We start from the raw sequence: 12,207 nt of genomic DNA on the forward strand, positions 1-12,207 counted from the left end.
TTCATGCGGGGATCTAGAAAGGAGGGGGTCAGGGGATCTGGACCCCCTCCTCGGGAAAATTGGAGCTTATTAAATTTACATAGTAAAATTTTTTGAAATTGGCCTAGGACCCCCTACAGAAAAAATTAGCTACGCTTATGAAGTTCTCTACCATAACCGCATTTTTACACAAAAGGGGTGAATAAACCTGGGTTTTAAACTATTACTGGTAGTGAAATACCTTAGGGTTCAAACGCATCAGGTGGAAATGCACCAGGGCAAACAAAATCACTTAAATCCGCGAAGCACACTGCATTATTACTAGTCTACTTAGATATTCTGTGTAAAAGTAAATACAAATAATTATTAAGTAAGGTAGGTAGAAGTGAACATAGCATTTATTTGTATATAAGAGCATGTACGTATGATTTTTATTTAGAACAGTTTGATGTCGCTAGGATACATATTTTCAGATCCTTGATTTGATTGGTTAATTTAGATATTGAATCTCGAATTTCGAATCTCGAATCTCGTATTTCGAATCTCGTATTTCGAATCTCGAATCTCGAATGATCCTTCTCGGCTTTCGTATGATATAGATGTGAAGCATTGAAAACTCTTTTGCAACCTAACTGTTGCAATGTGAATATGAATATTGAAGTTTAACCAGTGTATACTGTTGCGTTGTTTTTGGATATCTAAATTGCAAAAATAAGTTATACATGTTAATACGAATAATAACTTTATTTGGAATATGAAACATATCCGGATGCAATATTTTTTTTAATATATTTTTTATGTCAATTCTGTGATTAACGTATTAGGTTTTTTTATATACCCAATAAGGGACCTTCGTAACAACCAGATAAGTGGAATCGACAGGAATGCCTTTCAAGGATTATTACAGGTTAAAACATTGTAAGTCACAAAAATATATTACTCCCTTTACCTACCTTTTCTTTGTAACAAATTGAGCATACTGACATGTACTTGTTTAAGAGAAAATTCAACTAAAATACACAACAGCCTTGCTTCAAGAAAAACGAAATTTAATGTTTAATATTCAATACGTGTACCTCGAATATGCAGATAAAAATGAAAGACTTTGATTCTGATACATTTAAAGAATATTTAAAGGTTTATTATGACAAATATTTAGTGACAAAAGCAGTCGTCATTTTTCAATTGTTCTGAGTTTGGTTGATAAAATTATATTTCTATTTTTTAAAATCATTGCATTTGTTAAAGTATTAAATAGCTAAGAATAATTTATATCGTACTCATTGGTTGCACAAAAAAATTCTACTTTAAATCTGTTCTTGGATACTGTGGAATCATTAGATTTCATGGTCGTTCAACTTTCGTGGATTTTGTGGGACCTCTTTACCACGAATAAACATCCTCCACAAATTAATTATTCAATTGATTAAGGTCATAAAGTCATATTCCCCTTTGTTGGTATAAGAAAACACACGACATAACGTCTCCATGAACCTTTAAGTTTTTAGCAATCCACGAATATTGACCCCATTATTTAAATGATTCCACAGTAAACTGATGAAACTTGTCTGATATAAATAATGTTATTACCTAATCAAAGGGATTTTGTTGTTCTATTACAAATTAAATATTTGCATCTATTTTGAACTGCCGGTCAATAGACTGCGATCTATTAGACCGCCGGTCATTAGACTGCGATCTATTGGACCGCCGGTCAATAGACTGTGATCTATTGGACCGGCAACGTATATCAGAACGCGTGTATGTTATACATGTAATGTTACATCCTTTCTCAGGGAATGTATATTCCTTTACATAGACGCTGTTTTAAGTACAAAATTCAATGTTATCAAAATGGAGTATCAAATAATCAACAATTTTAAAGCCTCATATATTAAGGTAAAAGACTATTTAAAATCTAATGGGTTGAAGACTCCTCCTTCTTTGTGTAAACTACATGTAATATTAAACTGAGATGTTGTAATGCATGCAACAAGTTTGGTGCATGTAAAAGATGAAAAAAAAATCTTAGTATATTGCATAATGGCACGAAAACCATTTGCAGTTTGCAAATTGTAAACCCAGAAAACTAAAAAAGGAATTAGGTAATAAAACAATTAGGTAATAAAACAATTATTTAATGCTTGAACAGTCAATAGACCAGAATTGTTTCCCTTGGTGCAGGGAACAGCTCAGTATGATCTATTGCCCTCTGCCGTTGGCCTCGGGCAATATATCATACTGAGCTGTTCCCTGCACCTCGGGAAAATATTCTGGTCTATTGACTGCTCAAGCATTAAATAATTGTATATTGTTGCCTTATTGTTATTATATTTAGAATCAAAGTACTGAAGTACTGACGGGAGTTGATTTTATCGATCATTATTTATTCAAAATCAACTATATGTGATTTTGCATGGCAAGTAGTATCAGTAATCGAAATATTTCTTAGATATTGTATGGATCCAGGCAAGATTGAACTCTTTTTATTTCAACCAAACGCTCGGCTGTCTCCGTTTATTTCCGACAAGCAAGAGAGACTCTGTTTTGTCGGATATTAACGGAGACAACCAAGCGTCTGTTTGACCGAGAAAACATTGAACTCTGGCGTAGGAATACATACAACTTTTAAAAATATCTAAACTGTTTGTACAATTTGAAATCTTATCATTTTCATGGTATTAATAAATAAGTCTTCTTAAAAAACAATGCTTCAGCATCGAATTTATCGATTATTTTCAAGAACTAAGTGTTGTCTGCGGTATTGATTTGTGCTTAGGTCCAAACACTGTTTCACTTTAGCTTTGCCCTAGTAAGTGCATATGAGAATTGATTAAAATCAACTTCCAATAACGTGAATGATGATTAAGTCTCGAATACACACATTGAAAAAATGATTTGACCATTGGTGATGTGCAAAAAAAAAAATCTCCTTGAATATATTTTGTGATCCCGCCTAATTATGTACTAATTTAACTTTTGGGCTGTTGTCTCTCTGTTTATCCCTGTTTATATCGTATTTACTAATAATAAAATATATTTTAGTAATAAATTAAAAATGAGCTCCATAATGATTATATTTTCGACCAAACGTTTACTTGATTATCATGACATTGCATGACAGTCACTGGACGCACTTCACCAGGATTATTAGCCAATGCAGAGATCAACGCAATAGGTCTATAATACATATTTGTAAAGGTTTTAACAAGCATTCATCGGAAATATTAATTTCATACTTATATTAAATCTTACAAACTCTAACATGTGTGCAGGGAAGAAAATAACATTATAGTAATATGAAACCAACGTGCCTTCTTACATCATTGTATTTATTCTACATATGCATAATAATTTTCTCTGTTTGATTTTTATTGTTAACTTCCAAGCCTATTTTTATCATTTTATTGTTATTTTACTCATGTAGGTACCTCCAAGGCAATCAGATAAGTAGGATTGACGGCAACACCTTTCAGGGGTTATCACAGCTTCAAACTCTGTAAGTCTGTTACTCTACTGTATTATTCCTAAGAATAAATATTCCGCCGATTTATTTATTAGATAAAAAAGATTGTTGCCTGGTCTTAATTCACGTTTCTAATCTACTGCAAATAAACTTTTACTCAATTGTAATTGATGATGAAATAATTAATTTTTTTTTCAATCAGAAATCTAAATTGATTGTGTTAAAGTCGACTGGAACATGTTAGCAAGTAAGATATAAATAGGGTCCGAGCGATGCTTCTCTGATATATTTTGCATTATGGCTGTTACTGCACATTCCAGTAAGTATGGTCATAACCATCTAGTGATCATGGTATTTTCTAAAATTGCATAACAGAAATTTCAATATTTCTATCAAAAATGTAATGTCTATAAAATCAAATGATAATATTTCAATACCATTAATTTGGTGTTAGCCTTTGTTGCTTAGGTGAGTGATGTGACCCATATATCTCTTATTTCGTGATATGTTTGTGTTTAAAAACTGTTAAATGCAGTTGAAAAGATTTTGATTTCTAATATAAAATGCTTTTAAGGAATCATTTCTTTGCAGGAAAAATTTGTTTATTAGTAGGTCAATAATATAAAAAAAACAATCATTCAAAATTAGTTCTTGGAAATTAGTATATATAGCAGACTTTATCTTTATAATACACAAATTTATCTGAAAGTGCATTAACTCCCTGACATTGATAAAACAAGTGAAAAGCTGTCAATGTGACAGCAAACATGGTTTCCTTTTATGTGAACTGTATCTACAATCCATGTCAACCCTGCATTGATAAACGCTACCTACCGTATCCAGAGAAATGGAGTACCAATATGCAATATTTTGTCAAAAAATTACTAAGTTTAAAAGCTAGTATTTTTTCATTCATAATCAGAAATCAAAATCCTAGCAATTTGAACACCTCTGATTTATGTACAATTGATCTGCAAAAGAAGAACGTCCTACCTCGAAAACTGTAGGAGAACTTATCCGTAAAATAAGGGTACCCTATATGTAATATTTTGCCAAAAATGATAAGTTCAAACGCTGGTATATTTTTCATTAATTACCAGAAATTAAAATTCTAGCTATGTACCCACTTCTCATATATGTACAATTGATCTGCAAAAGAACAACTTCCTATCTTGAAAACTGTAGGAGGAGTTATCCGTACCATAAGGATACCCACTTGGCAGCCGCCCACCCACAATCTTCACTATTTCAATAACTGGATTTTTCCGTTGAAAAACCCGGTTAAAAAATAACAAGAGACGAATGGACCACATCGCTTACTTAATTTCTTCAAACACTACCAAAAACGCATATATACACTGCTAAATGGAAAAGCTACGTATCTCATTCTATTACAGCAGAGAACATTTTTAACTTTGAAAACTTGCCTAAAGGATTTTTTAAAATCAATATTTGCTATATTCATTTACAGGAAATGATGCTTTAAACTAAATTTCAATTGAATTTTGATTATTGGTCTCCTTCTGTCTAAGTTTTGCAGTAATTTTACTTTTGGAAAGAGATTGTTCTTAAACTTACAATAATTTATATATCCATATCCAGAATGATGATTACTTCAAAATTTAAGGAGATACGACATCTCTATAATATACGTTATGATAAAATAAAGTATCGTATAATACAATTCTGCATTTTACAAGTTCACCTTCAAATAAAATTAGATATTTATATAAAAAAAATGAAACTTCTTTTTTTTTTTTTTTTTTTTTATAGAAAACTGTGTCCGAAGTTGTTGCCCACGATGTAACTCACATTATAAATTTATAATGTGATATCACATTATAACATATTAATTCCATTGTGGGCGATTGCTGCTGACACATTTTCCACTTAAAAAAATGCGCCGGTTACTTCACTTTAAACTTAATCTTTAAAAAATGCCGATTTTGAAGTCATGAGTATTGCTAGATACAAGATAGAAGTGTATAATTTGGTACATTGTATACACACATATTCAAGATAGTATATGTGTATTTTCATTAGATTTAAAAAAAAACTTTTGAATTTCCTGGCGAATATTGAAAAAAAAACCTGAACATTATGTCTGTCTATTTTCCTGGCATCAATCCTTTTGCTTCTTTCCAAGATATTTTAAAAAAAATGGGCAGAGTTCTACAATTAAGTATGGATATTATATCATTAAGAGTGCAAATGCATTGCTTAATGATAAAAATGTTTGTATCATTAGGGGTTGAGCATGTAGCTTTTGGCTTGTTTCATTAAGTGTTAGGTCTGCTGTAAACTTGCGACCCTTAATGATAAAATTGCAACATAAAGCGGCGATTTATCATTAGCGGTTGATGTTGTCAACTATTAATGCAATAATTCAAAGTATAAGGGGTTGCAATTGCAACGCTTAATGATATTTTTATCATTAGGCGGTGTTTTATCGTAAGAGGTTGATACAAAGTGAAGTGAATATTGTACCTTAATTTTAGGGGAAACTATATCATCTTTTTGATCGAAAAAAAAAACCCCAGCAATAATTATTGTATCATATGATTCAGTGAGATATCGAAACCGACATATCAAATTGAGTGTTAGCAAGCGAATATTTGAATTTGAAATTATAGCCGAACGAACTGTGAAACGCGGTATTTCATCGGACGATCTATTTTTAGTCCAATGTAGAGAAAGTCAAATGTGATATTGACTTTCGAGGTCACATGCAGTTGATAGGGTTTTTTTCCCTAGTTAGTTGGATATGAGCCAATCAGAGAGCTAAGAATTAATCAATCATATAGTAAAATGGTTTATTATATATATTTTTCTTTGCTGCAAATGTTTATTAAACAAAAATGAAAAATTGTATGTGATGATAAATTTTATACAACTTGATGAATTTACATAAATCAAAGATAACAAAGATAATCATTAAACAAAACATTTAGTCACAAAATCAAAAAACATAGATTTACATAAAATGAATTCACAAATTATAAAAATGAACATAACAAAATAAACGAATTAAAATACCTTGTTATGTCTCTTTTTTGCGGCACAATCTGGGATAATTCAATGCAGTTTACTGGTATTTTTGGCTGAGATCCCTCGCCGATGTAAAGTACAGTTTTTAGTTCATCACATGTTCTACGGAACAGTTTTATTTTTTCATTAGCGCTGCATGGTACAATGTACATTTTCTCTGGGGATCTAGTACGAATGGCCAAAGTTCCTCGCTTTCCGATACACGCTTTTGTAATAGTTACTGTTCTTAGAACTCAGTATCAAGATTTACTGATATTTTTCACGACATACAGTAATTCAAGTTAATATAATCTTAAAGTCTACAATCCTTACTTGTAATAAACTTTTTGCAGAAAATACGAGTCGTAACTAATGCAACGGGTAAAAGCATGATTGAGTTTAACGTTTTTAAGAATATAACCCCGTACACGTACATTAATGATATTGTTAAAATGTTATTAATCTTACAATTTGTGTCTGAACTGTAATGTGAGTCCTACATGAAGAATTCATGAAGACATTAACCAGCTAATGTCATCGTTTCATGTTGTTAAAATGAATTCATTCCATTGACATCTGTTGATCTATGACGGAAAACAAAGCATGTTTGCATTGTCCGAATGCAGTTTATGCTTTCCTCCATTGTAATAAATTGTACTAGAACGGAGTTTGCATAGTATTATTCTTATTATAGGACACATCACGTTACATGCAAGGATCGTATTAGTTCCGGGTAGATTCGTCATGTAAAATAGATTACTTGAAAATCAAAGTCAGGCCTAGCATTATTCTCAGTTGAAATCATTTTCCAAATAAACTGGGTCATTTACGTAACTGGAAATATTCAAGAGGAAAGACAACGAAACGAATAGAAACTTTAAAAAGCTTGTATCATTTTGAAGATCGTTTTTTTAGACGCGCGCAGTTTTAATTTCAGCTCTGGTTCCTGAACCTAATACAAATTTGAAATGTCAATTAATTATTTACATTACTGACACCTTCCTTTAATTTTAAAGCAATCCTATTGGCTAATAAAGCTGATCTCACATTGAAAACGTTTGTACACTCAAATTACCCAATTATTTTAATGTTATTAAATCGAGTTTGTAATTCATTTGTTTACCTCTTGTCGTTATATGAGCACTAGTATATTCGGAAATCAAACTGTGTCATCGCTTGAAATACGCCGCGCATATTCACTAAATGAAAGTAAATAAATGCATTTATAACGATTTGGAAATGAAGAGTTATTCAACGAACGTTAAAATGAATGGAAGTTCTTGCATTCTTTGGTCGTTTCTTCTGATTACGGTGTGTTTTATTGGTATGACTGATGGTTGTCCTGCTGGCTGTTCTTGTTATGAAGGAACATGTAAAGATGTGTTATGCCAATATCAAGGCTTTAAAAACGTTCCGACGGGGATACCCAACGATACATGCATTCTGTAAGTCATTGTCGTATTTACTGTATACTTTATTACATGAAAAACTGATAATGATAATGATAACTAATAAGGTGATATACGTAACAAATGTAAAATTTACCAATTACAAATAAGTAACTGATACATATTGCCTCTCTTAATTTATAAAATTGACATTTATCTCCTTTAAGATTATTTGTTAGTAGAAACCGTAATTTATAATGCATATGTTAAATAATTTTGAAGGTCACAAGGTTAATATATTAAGAAAAAATAATTTGTTAGATTTTACAAGGTTCGTAGAAGTTAATATATACCAATTGATTAACCATTGCATGAAAATTGTATAACCATTTATCTTAACCATTTATCTTTAAAATTATGTGTCAAATCAAGATAAGTGTTTATCTTTCAAACGTGTTTTATTAGGAGAGAACATTATTCAATGAACACACTGATCTTGGTCAGTACCAGTCTCCGTGTCCCACAAAAGACTCAAATAGCACACAATTCTTCCTCATTGTCCATGGAAATGAATAAGAGACTTCCAGTCTGTGATTATTTCATGATTGACAATGCTGTCTGTAAAACTATTCGTAATGACACTCAATTAAGGGACCGAGTGGAGCTAGCTTTTTAAAGTATAAAACATAAAGTAATAAAACAAAAACTAATATGTTTCACAACACACCACCCTTCTTTACAAAAAAGGAGGCATAGTTTTCAATGAAATGTATAGTTTTACAGAAATGACCGCGATGCAACGGCATACGGTTAAAATATACAGAATTTAATCATGACATTGAGATTTTGTGAAACAGTAACCCAAAACACAATCGCTTCATACAATAATTTATGAATCATACTTTTTCAGAGAATTGACAGATATATGCTAGATTTGGCATGTTTATGTAGTCATTATTAATATATATATATATATATATATATATATATATATATATATATATATATATATATATATATATATATATATATATATATATAATTTAAAAATGATAAATATCCAGAATAAAATCACAAATTGATCCTATTAACCGCAAACGTTTTCGCCATTCCTGGCTCTTCAGGCAGTTATGTACAAATGACTAATATGTAACGTAGTAACGTCAATAAGCAAAAGTTCATTGTGACGTCATAATAACGTTAAAGTAGCGGAAAGTTAGAGTCACAGAGCAAAAAGGCGCTAAAATATAATAATCGCAAATATAACAAATGATTCAATTATATCACATGCATATAATAAATTTTTCACTGGGTGCGATTAAGTTTTGGTTTAAATAATTTAATAAAGTGGTCTTCCTTGGCTAAGCGCAGTATTTCATTTTCATTTGGAAGTTTATAAAATGGGAATAGGGTAAATTTTCCCTGGCCGCATTCAGCAAAATGTTCACAGCATGGAGTATTACGAACACTCGGGTCTTTAATCTGTTGCTTGTGGACACGAACACGCGCGTGTTCGTGTCCACAAGCAACAGATTAAAGACCCGAGTGTTCGTAATACTCCATGCTGTGAACATTTTGCTGAATGCGGCCAGGGAAAATTTACCCTATTCCCATTTTATAAACTTCCAAATGAAAATGAAATACTGCGCTTAGCCAAGGAAGACCACTTTATTAAATTATTTAAACCAAAACTTAATCGCACCCAGTGAAAAATTTATTATATGCATGTGATATAATTGAATCATTTGTTATATTTGCGATTATTATATTTTAGCGCCTTTTTGCTCTGTGACTCTAACTTTCCGCTACTTTAACGTTATTATGACGTCACAATGAACTTTTGCTTATTGACGTTACTACGTTACATATTAGTCATTTGTACATAACTGCCTGAAGAGCCAGGAATGGCGAAAACGTTTGCGGTTAATAGGATCAATTTGTGATTTTATTCTGGATATTTATCATTTTTAAATTATTTAAAACTGTGCCGATTTATTTTTTATTTTTTGTTGTATTGGGAAATTATATATATATATATATATATATATATATATATATATATATATATATATATATATATATATATATATAATCGTCAAAAAATTGTATTACATGTATTGTATCTCCTTGTATTATTACTGGTTGTTTGATATAGTTTACTTCTCCAATTTGTAAATAAATGGTAATGTAAATGACGTCAAAATAAATATCTATTTCAAGTTGTAACAAATTATAAGTGCATTAAAATAAGTTCACTAAACATATTTTTTGAGATTTGAGAAAGTTGTTAAAATGTTTAGGGATTAAGAATTTTTAGTAAGATTTGAGTTCAGATAGAGTCAAGCATTTAAATTATCTAGACAGACAGGTAAAGCTATAACAATGACTGTTTATAAATAAAGAAATGGATTTGTTTAATTAAAACGCATTTGAAAAATATTGAATATGGTTTTTATTTGAATATTTTACATTCCGGTCTGGACTGCAAACGACCCTTTTAAAATAGTCACTATAACGTGATCACAAGCTTTTTTAGTATGTAAACAAAACGTCGTCATAAAAGCGTGGACGGCATGCGGCTTGTGACCATAGGTTAACGCATTTGGAGACAAAAGAACAACAAAAAAAACAACTAGATACTTCAGATATGGTTTGAGCAGAGGAGCTTTCAACAGGGACGGTATTTTCGTTCTATGTTTTATTCTTTGATCAGGTGTATAAATGATGATCTATATGTTTATTGATATCGTTTACATTTATTCTTTCGCAATAATGAAATGAAAGAATAAATTATTTTTCCAACGTCATAATAGCATTTTCATAATGTTCGATTTTAAAAAGAGAGAGAAAAAAGACCCGAAAACAAAACATGTTATCATGTCTTTTCCCTATACTGTGTTTATTTCTTATTTTAACGAGCACATGTTTTACATGTAGTTAGTGATGAAACCAAACAAATTTACATGTATTTAGATTAAGTTAATTCATCAAAATAAAACAAAAGATAAAACATGATAATTTTAATTCTTATACAGCACTTTCAATATCATGTAGTTTAAAATGTTCAAGACAGTGCAACTTTATAAATATGATTAAACATGAATCGCTAAATTGATCGATGCTTAAATTGAAAAGTGCTGCTAGAATCGCACGTTGTGTGTTGATTTGATGCAACATACCGTTTTCCGTGCAAACTTTATAAAAGTTGGAAAGGTTTTACGAGAGCCGGGTGAATAACTGTTTAATTAAGAAGAACATATAATTCTAACAGCGGTTTTGATTAAACTGAGATGTTTTGCCTTCACTTGCTATGTTTATTTTATTTTGGAAACCGCGGGGTAGTGTTGTTCTATCTCATTTTATGTTTCGGAATATACGTATGCTATTTATAGTTGTCACGTGATAATGCACCAATGTGGCAGTAATGTACTTCCCGATAAGGAGAATACTAATTTGTTGATCTAATTCAAAATAGTATATTATTTTCACGATTTTGAATATAACAGACAAAATATGACGCTTAATTGCCCTAATGCTTCCTTAACACCCCTGCGTGAGTTCCAAAATTATATTATCAAATATCTTAAAACTTATATCTTGTCTTGTGAATGAAAGTATTTGCAAATGCCACGAAGTTTAGTCAAAATACAAGATAAATAATCGAGATAGCTATACCAACAAAAAGTTTCGATCGAGAAACTAGACGTTATCTTGACTTAACGAGATAGCTATCTTGACTTTACATGATATGCTCTGTTGATCAAAAGTTATGTAGATGGCAAAAATATGCCACCATAAAAATCAATAAAAAAATACCTACAAGATGAACGTTTTGGCTAAAAACGATTTGAACAGAAAGCTTCTTTTATACGTATATACAAAAAATATATAGTTTGATGAAATGAAGACATCATATGGTTGATCTTTGTATCTAACAATGTAAAATTCCTACCTGTACATGTATATTATAATGTATTTTCTGTTTATCTTCAATCACTCGCCGTTATGTAAAACATGACTGCTGATTTCATCCTGTCACTTAGAATCTTTATTTTGCAACTTATGTTTAGATTATTACTGTTCAAAATTTGTTTCAAGTATACCTGTGTTGAGACACATGTCCGGTCACATCTGTGGTAATTCGTTTAAAGTACCGTAATTAACCTTTGTATATGAACTGAGTCACCTCTGCAAATTTTATTGTTTTATAAATTTAGACCACGTGTTTCATTTGACCCTTTCAGTTTCGCAGTACAAAGCGGGCATCTGAGTAATAGTCTATTTCATAGAAGCTGGACACTTATAATTCAAATATAAAATCTAAGCTTTAATTGATTTTAAACTTCA

At 30.8% G+C, this 12,207-nt stretch overlaps 1 long non-coding RNA gene across 1 annotated transcript in view; it reads left to right on the forward strand.

The window, feature by feature from the left end:
• The first annotated feature begins 818 nt into the window (after nt 1-818).
• The window catches only part of LOC136271075 (uncharacterized), a 47,922-nt gene continuing 36,533 nt past the window's right edge, over nt 819-12,207 (forward strand). The window contains exons 1-2 of the long non-coding RNA XR_010708879.1: nt 819-897; nt 3,407-3,478. This is a non-coding gene — a long non-coding RNA (uncharacterized lncRNA). The remainder of the gene's footprint in view (nt 898-3,406; nt 3,479-12,207) is intronic.

The sequence above is a fragment of the Magallana gigas genome, chromosome 8, assembly GCF_963853765.1.
Source record: "Magallana gigas chromosome 8, xbMagGiga1.1, whole genome shotgun sequence".
NCBI classification, from domain to species: domain Eukaryota; kingdom Metazoa; phylum Mollusca; class Bivalvia; order Ostreida; family Ostreidae; genus Magallana; species Magallana gigas.